Consider the following 12,224-nt stretch of genomic DNA (forward strand, 5'->3'; position numbering starts at 1 on the left):
GAGACACCAGCTCTTTTCCATCCTTCCCTGCAGACATGATCTAAGGAAAATATTTAAACTCAGAGCCTCCAAGATAATCAATTACATGCCTATATACCAGAAAAAGTCAATCAGCTTAACCCTAACCTTAGGGAAATCCCACTATCTCCACCAGCTTCCAGTGTCAATTACAAATCTACTTTCCTTGAGGATGTGGTTTTTAGTCTGTATATGTCTAACCTCCCTGGTGTTTGAGAAGAGATATAATTTCTCTAATTCTGCAAGGTACTCTGTGCAGCAGACTGCTAGGCATGCCTAATAACTTAGCAAAGGGGTACCTAAAAGAGTAAATTGGAAATGTCTATGTTCTATGAGGCCAAATAATCCTTCAAGGATTTTTGATTCTCTCAGACATCCAGACCTTTTTAGTTCTTGAGCTTTCAAAAGCTTGTCTAACATGGTTTGAAAGGTATATTACTCTGACTTAACATGCCTTTTCTTGAAATACACAGATGGTTATCCTTGATAGCAAGCTCAGAGCATAACTGCAGCAAGGCAAGCAGTATTTGTCAGTACTCCAGCAAGACTGAAGTCAAGACAAGCTATTTCTAGGCTGATATTTACTTTCTTCATTGCTGGAGAGCTTGCAGGACAAACAGAGTATATTCCCTTGCTTGCAGGTCAGGTCCAAAAGGGTCCTCATGATTTTTGCCCTTTCATTTCAGGATCTGGTTTGTAATGGAACCAATGGTTTGAGGTGTCCTGGGTTCAGCAGTAGCAGTCCTGTTTCTCTTTCGTGGTAGCTGGTGCGGTGCTGTGTTTTGACTTCCAGCCTGGGAACAGTGCTGGTGGTACCGATGTTTTCGGTTGTTGCTAAGTGATGTTTACCCTGACCAAGGACTTTGTGAGGCTCATGCTCTGCCAGGGAGGAGGGGAACCCGTGAGGAAGCAGAGACGGGGCGCCTGACCCAGGCTAGCCAAAGAGGTATTCCATACCACAGCACGTCATGCCCAGGATGTAACTGGGAGTTAGCCGGATGGGCTGGTAGACTGCGGGGTTGGAGGAGGGATGGGTTGGTGCTTGGTCAGGCTGGGGGGCGAGTTATCGGTTGGCTGGTGGTGGGGTGATGTATTCTCTTCCCTTGTTATTTCCTTTATCATTATTATTATTGGTGGTAGCAGTAGTGATTTGTGTTATACCTTAGTTACTTAACTGTTCTTATCTCAACCCGTGGGAGTTGCATTCTTTTCGATTCTCCTCTCCATCCCTTCAGGAGTAGGGGGAGGGAAAGAAGGGGGGGAGTGAGTGAACAAGTTACCTGACTGGGTTTAAACCATGACAGTTCTTTTTGGAGAATACAATACCACCGGCCAAGAAACGAGTCTCACCCAGAAGCCCGTGTCGTTCCGGATAAATTGTGGGGGTGGTGTAGCTGCTGTGCTTGGAGCTGGGGTAACCACACTGTCTGTTGCAGTCGAAGTTTGAGCAGCTGCTGTACTAGCCACTGGGGTAGCTGCGCTGTTCATTGCAGCCAAAGTTTGAGTAGTGACTGTACTTGTCACCCCCCCCAGCCCGACCAAGCACCAACCCATCCCTCCTCCAACCCCGCAGTCTACCAGCCCATCCGGCTAACTCCCAGTTACATCCTGGGCATGACGTGCTGTGGTATGGAATATCTCTTTGGCTAGGCTGGGTCAGGCGCCCCGTCTCTGCTTCCTCACGGGTTCCCCTCCTCCCTGGCAGAGCATGAGCCTCACAAAGTCCTTGGTCAGGGTAAACATCACTTAGCAACAACCGAAAACATCGGTATCACCAGCACTGTTCCCAGGCTGGAGGTCAAAACACAGCACTGGACCAGCTACCACGAAAGAGAAACACGACTGCTACTGCTGAACCCAGGACAGCGGGAATGGCATGAATCCTGGCAGCAACTGGGTAGCATTCATGTGCATTGGGATAATGCTCACTGGGTCTCAGTAGCAGAAGTGCAACCCTGCACTAGGTTGTGAATGTCTGACCTAAGGAGTAACTCCCACCACCTGCAGCAGCTGCAGGCTTTTGTATCTTCACTCTCAGCACTTTAGTCATTACCGTGCCTGCTGGTAGGGAGGAGCAGAAGAGTTCCAAGGTGTACCACTAGGTTTAAGCTCTTATAGCCAGAGTTTAGGACCTGCTCCAGCTGGGTATACTCTGAAAGTCACTGCCACTGTATTTACCTTCCACTGCTGCAGAAGGGCTGAGCTACATCATTGCCATTCAGCAAAAAAAGCATCTTTTTTTCATTCAGAGCCAAGTATCCCCCTAGTGACTATTCTTGCTGAACATGCCAGTAGCTGGGGCAAGACATGCTGAAAGTCCAACATGTCCCACCTCACTTCAGTACAACACAGCACCAAGACCTCATCCATCTATGTCCCAGACACACCACTTACCCTGTGCTGTGCTCAGCTGCACTGACACACAGGGCTGGAGCACATGCTGCAGCTGGTTGTGTTTGAGTACCCAGACTCTCCTGGAGACCCAGCTGCAGACTGTAGCCCCTCTTTATCACATAACATCCATGTTTTTTTCATATATGACCCTGAATGGCTCTCATGAGAAAAAAAAATAATTAGAAAGTCAATACAGGATGCATTTGTGAATAGAAAACAGGCTCCAGGGCACAATGTCACTGCTGCTCCCAGCAGCTCCTAAAAATGCATCGCAAAAAAAAACTCCACATGAAACTGCCTGAGTACAGAAGACATTGTTCTCTTCTGCACATCTTTTCTTCCAGACCCCTCCTGGAACCCAGCTGCTCTGCTGAACCCCTAGCCAGGGACATGGCACAGCAGCCCAGCACAAGCTGCTCTCAGTTTTCCACTGCAATTAGCATAGGTGTTGTTTATACTATTTTAGAGTGACCTAGCTCATCTGGGAAAAGCCCTTGTCTCCAATTCACTCAGAAAGACATAGTAGTTGCTTCTCTGCTCTTGGCATGAAGTGACCTTGAACATGGTTGGGATGGATGAGTCCAGGATAAATGAGAATCACTACCACCTAGGCACTGAGTATGCATAGGCTTACCACTAAAGAGCTGGAATCCTCCCCCAGAGTCCACATATAAGTCTCAGTGGCCACGTCAAAGGCTCAAGGAGATGCTTTCAAAAAAAGCCACAGATTCCCCAGAGATTGCCCAAAACCTGTAGATGGAAATGTAAAACGATCTTCTGTCAACTGACCTACATGTAAAGAATAAACACTCAAGAGACAATCGGCAGGATCAAGGCACTCTGCACACTCTCAGCCCAAACACGTGCTCTTTGCTTTAAAGATATGCAGCCAGCATGCCCCAGGAGCTCCTTGCATCTTCAGACATATGTTAACATGCCTAGAGCATATCTACACAAGCATCTAAATTCAGATAAACAGAGTGCTTTAGAAATAGATCTCCCAGTTGTTCCCATTTGCTGCATTTTGTTTCACATCACAGAGTGATCCTGAAGATCAACTAGACTGGAGGAGGCAGAGCACACCAAATGCACTCCAATCACCAACATCCAATCCTAAATGCTGGTCCTCCAAAGCAGAGCTAATCTAAAGTGAAACCCCACTGGAAATGCAGATAGCACTGATGTTATATACTCACCCCCATCTGACCTATTCCACAGAGTGCCTCCAGTTCACACCTCAGTGACACCCTCAGTGCCACTCCAGCTACACTTTGCTTCCACCCATCTGACAGCTTTCACCTGTTTCTTTTGCCTGGTGCTTAGATGATCATCCTCAGAGACAATCCCTTAGCTTTTATTGCATGCAGTTGCAACAGCTATTCAGATAGGGCCCTTAGCTCTCTCTGCCTGAAATGTCTGAATAAAATGAAATTAATTCATTGCAGTTTTTACTGCTTCCAAACTTGCTTGCTGCAGATGTTTCCCCCATTTGACCAGGAACCATTATACTCCAGTCTCAGTTGCACAAACCATTAACCCATTATGAATGGGCAATATTGGCCTATTTTGAATAGGTGGTTCTAGCTCCTCTGCCACAATAAACAATAGCAGCAAAGCTGCTTGGCACTAGCCACCTTCTGAGGGGCTATTCATATTCTGGTGTTTGTGCACACTGCATGGTTTACAACAGTGATTTTGCATTGTTTATTTTCTGTTCCTCTGCAGACAGTGGCATTGTTAAACAGCATGTGTCCAAGAGAATCCACCCTTTTCATGGGATCCCCTCCCAGCTATTACAGCACTTCCCAGAAACCTACTGAGCTATGGAATAAACAAGTCTCAATGGGGGGAACTGAGCCCACACCCGAGAAGTAGAGTGCCATGAAGCCTCCATAGCAATGAAAGTAACTTGGCCTTGCATGAAACCTTCCTTTTGCCTAATGAAAACCCTGTGTTGTCACCCTTCTTAATGAGGCTTTCTTGTCCCTTGCAGGCAAAAGATGGAATAATGGACTTCCCCCTGACTTGTTCCAGTTGTGGTATGGGCCATGAAGGAAGATGTTTTTCTCCTTCTGACCTATGAGCTTGGGCAGCCAAAGCGTTTCACCTTGGACAGTTTCAACCTCCAGTGCAGATGAGCTAGCAGGGGCAGGAGGAAAGGCAGGATTCCTCCCAGCACTGAGAAGCCTCCATGTGCTCAGTTGATTTGTTTTTCCTCACCCATGCAAAGTTAGATGAATTGCCAGATTTGGGGGCAGGAAGGAATCTCCTCCTAACTCAGATTGCAGCAACCATTATGTAAATGACTTGTTTGTCTTTTTTTCCTTTTACCCCCTGCAGTCTGGGGTCTGGTACATCCTCAGTGTCATCCAGCCATTCTCTCCTGGCAAATACCCTCACAGCAGCACTGGGAAGCCTTTGCTGGCATTCTGCCCTGCATACATACACTCATCTTTTGTCATGGGATACAGAGAGATGCTCTGCAACATTTTATATTAGCAAAAGCCAGGAAGACCCTGCTGGTCTAAATATCCCATATGCAGTAAATCAAGATTACAGCAACTTTGATTCATTGATTCAGGCAGTGCATCTCATACTCACATTTCTAGTTTGTTTTTTTCTGTCTGGCAACAGATGTCCAACACTTCCACTGCACAAGCAAATCATTAGCAGTTAACGTGCAGGCTCTTTTTAGGACCTGTAGCTGGAAAACCACCTCTCTTCTGGGCCAGAACAGGTCTAGGCTGACAAGCAGTATCAATAATTATTCTCCCTATGGCATGACAGGCCAGTACTCTCAAGCCTTCTTTGAACAGGAGGAGAAACACTCAGTCCTACTATCTGACCTTAGATTTGCTCTATTTTTATCAGCTTTGAGCTACACTTACCCATCTATCTGGGTCTTTCAACAATGCCATGTTACAAGACATGCTCATTTCTCTCCTTTTCATAATTAATTCCTACTACAGACTAGCTCACATGCACAGTCAAAGCAGGAGCCCTTCAGAAGCACTAAACCCAATACTAGGTTGCATAAACATGATAACTCCCATATGTCCTTATGAACACCATGCCAAACTGTATTTGTACTGTATTTACATTGTGTTAACATCTACCAAATTACCAAGCCAGCAGGAGAACATACACCCATTAACAATTCTAAACAAGGCTTATAGTCTGGGTGAGCATTTAACTTTTTTTTTTTTTTAAAGAGGAACACATATGAGAAAAAAAAAAAAAAGAAAATCTTAGCATAATCTTGGCCTGCAGTTTCATGTTACTTGCCAGAACTAGAACATCTGCATCCTGTGGTATTAGACAACTTGGGGACTTTGTTAATTCAGAGGCAGCTTGAGTCTCAGATGGGATTACCCCCGGGAAAGCTTCCTGTTCTTCTGACATTCACATGGTTCAAAAGAAAAGAATTTAAGCTACCATGACTAAATTCTTTCTCTCCTTTACACTTGAGCTTATTTTCAAGTGCACAGTTCTCCAAAACATGGAACCAGGTCCATTAATACAAGTTGAGGATCTGAAACTATGCTCTGGAAAGTTCCTTTCCTATCCAGGGATATTTCCTGGCCAGCAGCCTTCTGATTTTCCTTGGCCTGGGCTTTCTTTATATTTAGTAGCTGACCAATCTTAAAGTTTGTAAAAAGAGACCCTCACTAGTTTTTCAGCTGAGAACCAAACCTGCAATTCTCTCTCTGTGGAGACTTAGGAAGCCAGAAGTGCCAAATAGGTCACAGCAATGATCTTTTAAACATGTCCCTCCCTAAAAGCAGCAGAAGAGAGGAAAAGTAAGTTTTAGACCTTCTGCCCAGGGTCGTGAAGCCTCTTCCTGTAGATTGGCTTTTTAGGCACTAAGCTGTGATCTTTCCTTTTAATCTGTTCAGGCAATAGTTCTCATTACTCATAGCTGTACACAGTAATCAGTAAGATTCATCGTAAGACCTCTGAGAGATCTATCCAATACTACAGCAAACCAAAACACCTAGCCCAGATTTCAAGCAGAGGCCAAAGTCAGGATACAGTAAGTTATCTGTCCTTTATCCTACTGTGCTGTAGGTTCAGGGGAATTATGGTTGCCTCTTCCAGTATAGAGACATTCAGTTGGATTTGAGCAGCAAAGTGCATCAGTGCCCAACTAGTCAGAGCTGAAAACTAGAGACCATAATGAGGAGCAAACCAGAGCCAGACCAGAAGCTGGGGACAAGGAATTCAGTGGGTCACCCTAGACCTTGTTGCACAGACAGCTTGCATAATCTCAGGGCACTGGTATACAAGAGGGCTTCACCATGGAAGCATTCAGTCAGGCTTTGATCAGAGACAATATTTCTTGCTGTTTACTCCTCAGTTATCACACCCTCCAGCTCACTGGACACGACAGCTTTCAGTCTGCTCTCTTCGGCTTGATCTCAATGGACAGGCAGAAGAGATAAAAGACCTTCTAAAGTGTTGCTCAGCTGTCCACTAAGCCTGTAACATGAGGGTGAATGAGTGGCCATATGCCTTGATTCCTGATGCACTGACTCTGTGTCATTGTGGACACATGAAAGTACAAATTCCAATTAATTTGCCATAGTTACGGCTATTATAGAAGGCAGAACACAGCGATGTTTAGAATTCATCACATATACCTTATGACTTTCTGCTTAATCTTCACGTTTGAAACATATCAGATCTAGAATAAAAGGAATACAGATCCCTATTTTCAGGCCAACAGAATTAGTGGAGATGATTTTCAGATACTTAAGTTTTGAGCTACACATGCATTTGGTAGACAATGCAAGTGAAAAGCTTTGTAGTTAGGAACTTGGGCATAAAACCCCAGGGAGTTTCTGGTGGTCACATCGAACTCTCCAGGCAGCCATATTTTACACAACATTTTGGATCATCTCTTCAGGCAAGTTCATGATCTTGGATTTCAAACAGGATTTTGTGATGGTGATACCAATATGCTCTAACTTTGCTCTTGTAGAAGCATGCACTGACTATGAAGGGTGAACTTAGGTTCTGGTTCAAGAAAGGATCTTGTGCATGAAGAAGGATTTAAACATGCCTTCAGTGTTGAAAAAAAAACAAACAAAACCCAACAAAAAAAAAACACCAAACAAACTATTTTGCCAGGAAACCTAATCTGCATCAAAACCTGTGGTTGTTTCATGCTGTATCAGGGTTGAACTGAAAAACAATATAAGAAGTTGCCCTTCACTTACCCCAGCACCCTTCTTCCCTGTTTCTGAGGAAATCAGAAACTGAGAGAAAAGGATTGCTACAGGAGGAGCCAGTAGGACACACGCATCCTGACAGCCCCTGCCATGCAGGATGGACCAGCTGCATTTCCAAACCAATTCACCCAGTCTGCAAGGGAGGAAGCAAGGAACAAGAATTTGCCTGTGGTCCACAACTTATTTATAGCCACAACTGCAGTTAGAATTCAGGTCTTCCTGGCCACTAGGAAAGCACAGTCAGAGCTCCAACCATCTGTTTGAGGGTTAGGCAACCTCAATTTCTGCCAGCTCCTAAACTTTAAAGAAAATAGGGTTGTTCTTTTTTTCTTCCCCTAAAACTCCTCTTGAGCCTAGATTTAAGTGCCTAACTCTAACATTTCCAAAATGCCTCAGTGATTTGGGAGCACAAGTCACAGTAATTTCATGCAGACACTGTGGTGAAGGCTGACCACTGACCAACTCCTAGTATGGAAAAATTTTGTCCACCATCATTCTGAAAGATGGTAAGGAAAGGTCAAATCTCCAGAGAGCCTCAGTACGGCCTTTGAAAAACATTTTAGTAATACTTTGTCATGCACAGCATCAATGCTGGAGTTGCTAGAACTCATTCCTCTGGGATATAAATTATTTTCCCCAAAGTGATATTTAAACCATATAGTCATTGTTTCTGAGCACAGTTCAAGACATTCCTTTTCCCTTAACATGTATGCCTGCTCAACCTAAAGTTAAGAGCTGTGAGAACTCTGATGGACTTTTGATAAATGAGCTGAACTGTATGTGAAAGAACATAATAAATTCATCTTGAAGTCAGGGAATGTCCACTACCTAAGAAGTTACCTGTGTCTTTTATGATGAACATATTAACATTGGAGCAAGTCCAGTTTTCTTAACATGTACCCTGTTGCCCTGAAGGGGCCTTTCCTACACTATCTGCCAAAAAGAAAAAAAGCAAACACTTTCTTCCCAGAGCATTGGTGGGATCTTTCAGCTGAAAGGGCCAAGAGGGGTTGTAAAATGCTGGCATTTAATTTCAGTGGAAGGAAAGAAGTCCCATCCCTCTACCTTCTACAAAAACTTTGGGAAACGCTTCAAGACCAGTATTTGCTGCTAGCAGAAGCCTTACTCCACATAACCTCCCGGGGAGGTCATACAAGAGAAAAGGTTGTCCAAGACAAAGATCTCTTCTAACCAGCTGGAAAACAACATAACTTCATTAATCTACTCAAAATACTGGGAATTTTGCTACAGATTTGTGCAATACCTCATATTACAGATCTCTGGTCTCCAAAGAAAATGTGAAAGAAGAGATAGGTGGGAGAAAAAGCCTGCAATGGAGACTTCTAATTGCTGATCTTGCATTTGGCTCTGTTAATTAGAGTAGCACAGAGGAGCTTGGGACTCCCCAGCATTATAGAACTACTGTCTCCAGGGATGAGTGAGCATCCAGCTGCTGGGTTTGTCACTGTCCATACACATCTCCTCTATTCAGAATGGTGAAGGTAAAAGTTCTTGTTACTCTCTCACTATTCATCACAGGCAGCATCTGCCAGCCCTAATCAGTCATTCTCAAGCACACAGAGGTGGGCCCTGCCCAAATCAGCTCACAGTCCCAATGACAGACAAAGGCAACTCGAGTTGCCCAGTGTCCCACACCAGTTCAAAGCCAAGAACAGAGCCCAGGATCCCTAGTTTGCAACCAAAGACCTCATCCCCTTCACACTTGCTATCACCAGCTGGGGGTGAAAATGGACTTGCATCTGAACAGGTTTGCACATCAAAACAGAGTTAACTTTTTCCTCCTTTGCACAATTCTTACCTAGACCCCTACTGAACAGAACAAACCCATGACCCCCAAGAACCATGGAAAAGAGAAGTCCTGCTAATGGGCTTTCTTTTCAGTAAAGAAAAGGCCTTAGCACCTCTGGGATGAAGAAAAAATGAGAGAAAAGGTGTGGAGCATAAAAATAAATGGTCACAGAAGACCGTCTTGGCAAGAACTCTGTGCCAGTTGAGAGCTCTCACATCTGGGAGCCATGAGTGCCTCTGATCACGGTCTCCCAGACATGCACTCAACACTATGAACAAAGCATAATGAAAAACGCAAGGTAGAGCAAGGCTGGATTTACTTGTTGGCAGTATCCAAACACAGGCTGACAGAGGAGGCCAGGGATCCAAGCCAGTTGGAGAGGACAGCCAGATAGAAGTAGGGGAGGTGTCATCATCAGTATTGCCTTTGTTGCAAAGTTGAACTTTGCCTTTGCCTATTCCTTGCTCTTCACCAAGAACATCCTAGAAACAGATGACTGAACAGACAGAGCCAGGACCTGAGTAAGAGAGGGCCTAGCACAGCCATGGGCCCTCTTGAAAGGCAGTGTTTAACCATCAGCAATAGAAACTATAGGTATTTTACTTTCCACGCGCAAAAACACCATGCTCGAAAATTCTCTGAAAAGAGAAAAGAAGTCCTCAGCTTTTTGCGCTCCATAAGAATGGCCAACATTTCCCAGTTAGGGAGAGTGGAGGGTTAGTAAAACACCAAAAACCCCCTAATAACTTGAATGACAGACACACGTTTGGGCACACAAGTTGCTTCTCCACACAGCTTCTGCAAGGACTAAGCAGCTTACGAAGCTTAGGGAGACCAAGAAAATTTCAAGTGGCAATAAACTATGCTGCTCTGAATAGGTCAAGCTTTTCTAACCTGGCTACCTTCATTATCCCTGACTTTGGCTTTGCCTGCAGCCTATCACTGGAACTTTCCATCACGCAGTTCATTTACCTGCAAAGGAAGATGTCTTTGTGATCAGATGCTAGCTTAGACTTCAGACAGACTGGGCTCAGCTCCCATCCCAGTCCACCACTTGCTTCCCATGGTCATCCCACACCTCCACTTGTATATGCAGGCAGTAAGTACATTAGCAATCTACACTGTTGTGGCTCAGTTATGTCAAGAGCCATTTATAAAAAGCTATCAGAGTCTGCGAATCTCTCCCTCCTCGTTCTGCCCTAGGCTTGTGTTTTGTTTTGTCTTTTTTCCCCCTCTTTCCTGGGAAATGTGATGAAGGAGGGTGGAGTGGCTCCGGCTATGTACAAATATTCAGACAGTCTCTTAGCAATAAATGGATCTCAGTCAGTTCTATTATCTGTCTGGCTGTGGCTCCTATTATCTGCTGTGAATTGTAGCAGCGATCTCTGGAACAGCATTCAGGCACCATCATTACTAACTTCCACACCCTCCAAAGACCACACTGTTAACAAGACATGCCGGATAATACTTGCCATTAGAAGAGGGAACATAAAGGATTCAAGCTATGACTAACACAGTAAAAGGCTCCACATGGGCATTACATTCATTTTTTTATTAAAGAAAATTTTAGGTCCAAACCCTAGACCTGCATTTTATACAGCATATCAGCTGATTTACACAAAAAGCTGATTTCATCCTTTTTGTGCTCTCACCCACCACCACAATCCTAAATCTTCATGGGTGACTGCAGCTGGAGAGCAGGGAAGGCACAGCACAGGTCTGCTTGCAGTTTACAATCTCCAAACAGGGACCATAAGCACAAAGCAAAGAGCTTCCCATGCCTGATAAAGAGCCTTGGAGCCCGCACTGTGCCGCAAATAGGGACGCTGCAGGGAGCATCTAGCAATTCAGGGCTGAAAGCCTCTGAAGCGGCACTCAGATGGCTCCTTGTTAGGAACAAGGACTTTGAGATCCAAACCCACATCTGACTTCTTTGCTTTTTTCACAAGCCCTCCAGTTTATTTGGGGCCCATCTGCAAAGCCTAGATTGAAATCTAATATCATTCCCCAGAGTAGGATGAGGGTTTTAAGAGAAAACTGCTTAGGTCTCTCTCCCATAGCCAGCAACACAAGGCCACAAATATTAACTCCACCAAAGCTCATCTTACAGGTTTCTACCTGGCAATGGTTTGGTTTTAGCCTCCCAGGCACAGAAGCCCTGAATGGAGGCTTTCCTAAAACTGGGACATTTCAGAAGCTTCCCTCTCCAGCACAGCTTCTCTGATGGTTTTCTTGCTTGGATACCTATTTCATAGCGGGTCTTAATATCCAACTATTACCATGCATTCAGCATGGCTGAAAACTTAGTCATCAACCTAAGAAGTTATTAGGAAACACTTGATACTATGATTGCTTTCCTGTGGAATGAAAGAAAGGGAAGATGTGGGGGAGGGAAGGTGGGTGAACCCTTGCACTCACAGTCAGGAAGGCTTTTCCAGCATGGCCCCAGGTCTCCTGGGGAAGCTCAGCCCCCAGGAGAGCACCCAACTTCCCAGCTTGACACAGCTGTTCCCACTGCTGATAGCCCAGAGGCAGCTGGCAGGGACTACCTTAAATAGAGCTGCTGCTCCCTGCAGCCATCTCCCCGGGCAGCACCACCCATGGCTAATGCAGTCCAGATGAAAGTCATTTCTCATCCGGCAATTGCTCACAAGCCTCAGCTGGGAAACACAGCCGGGTGCTTCTCCCCAGTCTGCCCATAGGTATTTTGGTGCAGGAGCAGGCCTGGCTTCCTGTGCAGGGCAGTATGGGGATGGGGTGAGCGCCAGCTC

Source organism: Pezoporus flaviventris, unplaced genomic scaffold, assembly GCF_033815535.1.
Source record: "Pezoporus flaviventris isolate CSIRO_AGI_PZ_B2104156 unplaced genomic scaffold, CSIRO_AGI_Pfla_v1 ptg000013l, whole genome shotgun sequence".
Taxonomy (NCBI): domain Eukaryota; kingdom Metazoa; phylum Chordata; class Aves; order Psittaciformes; family Psittacidae; genus Pezoporus; species Pezoporus flaviventris.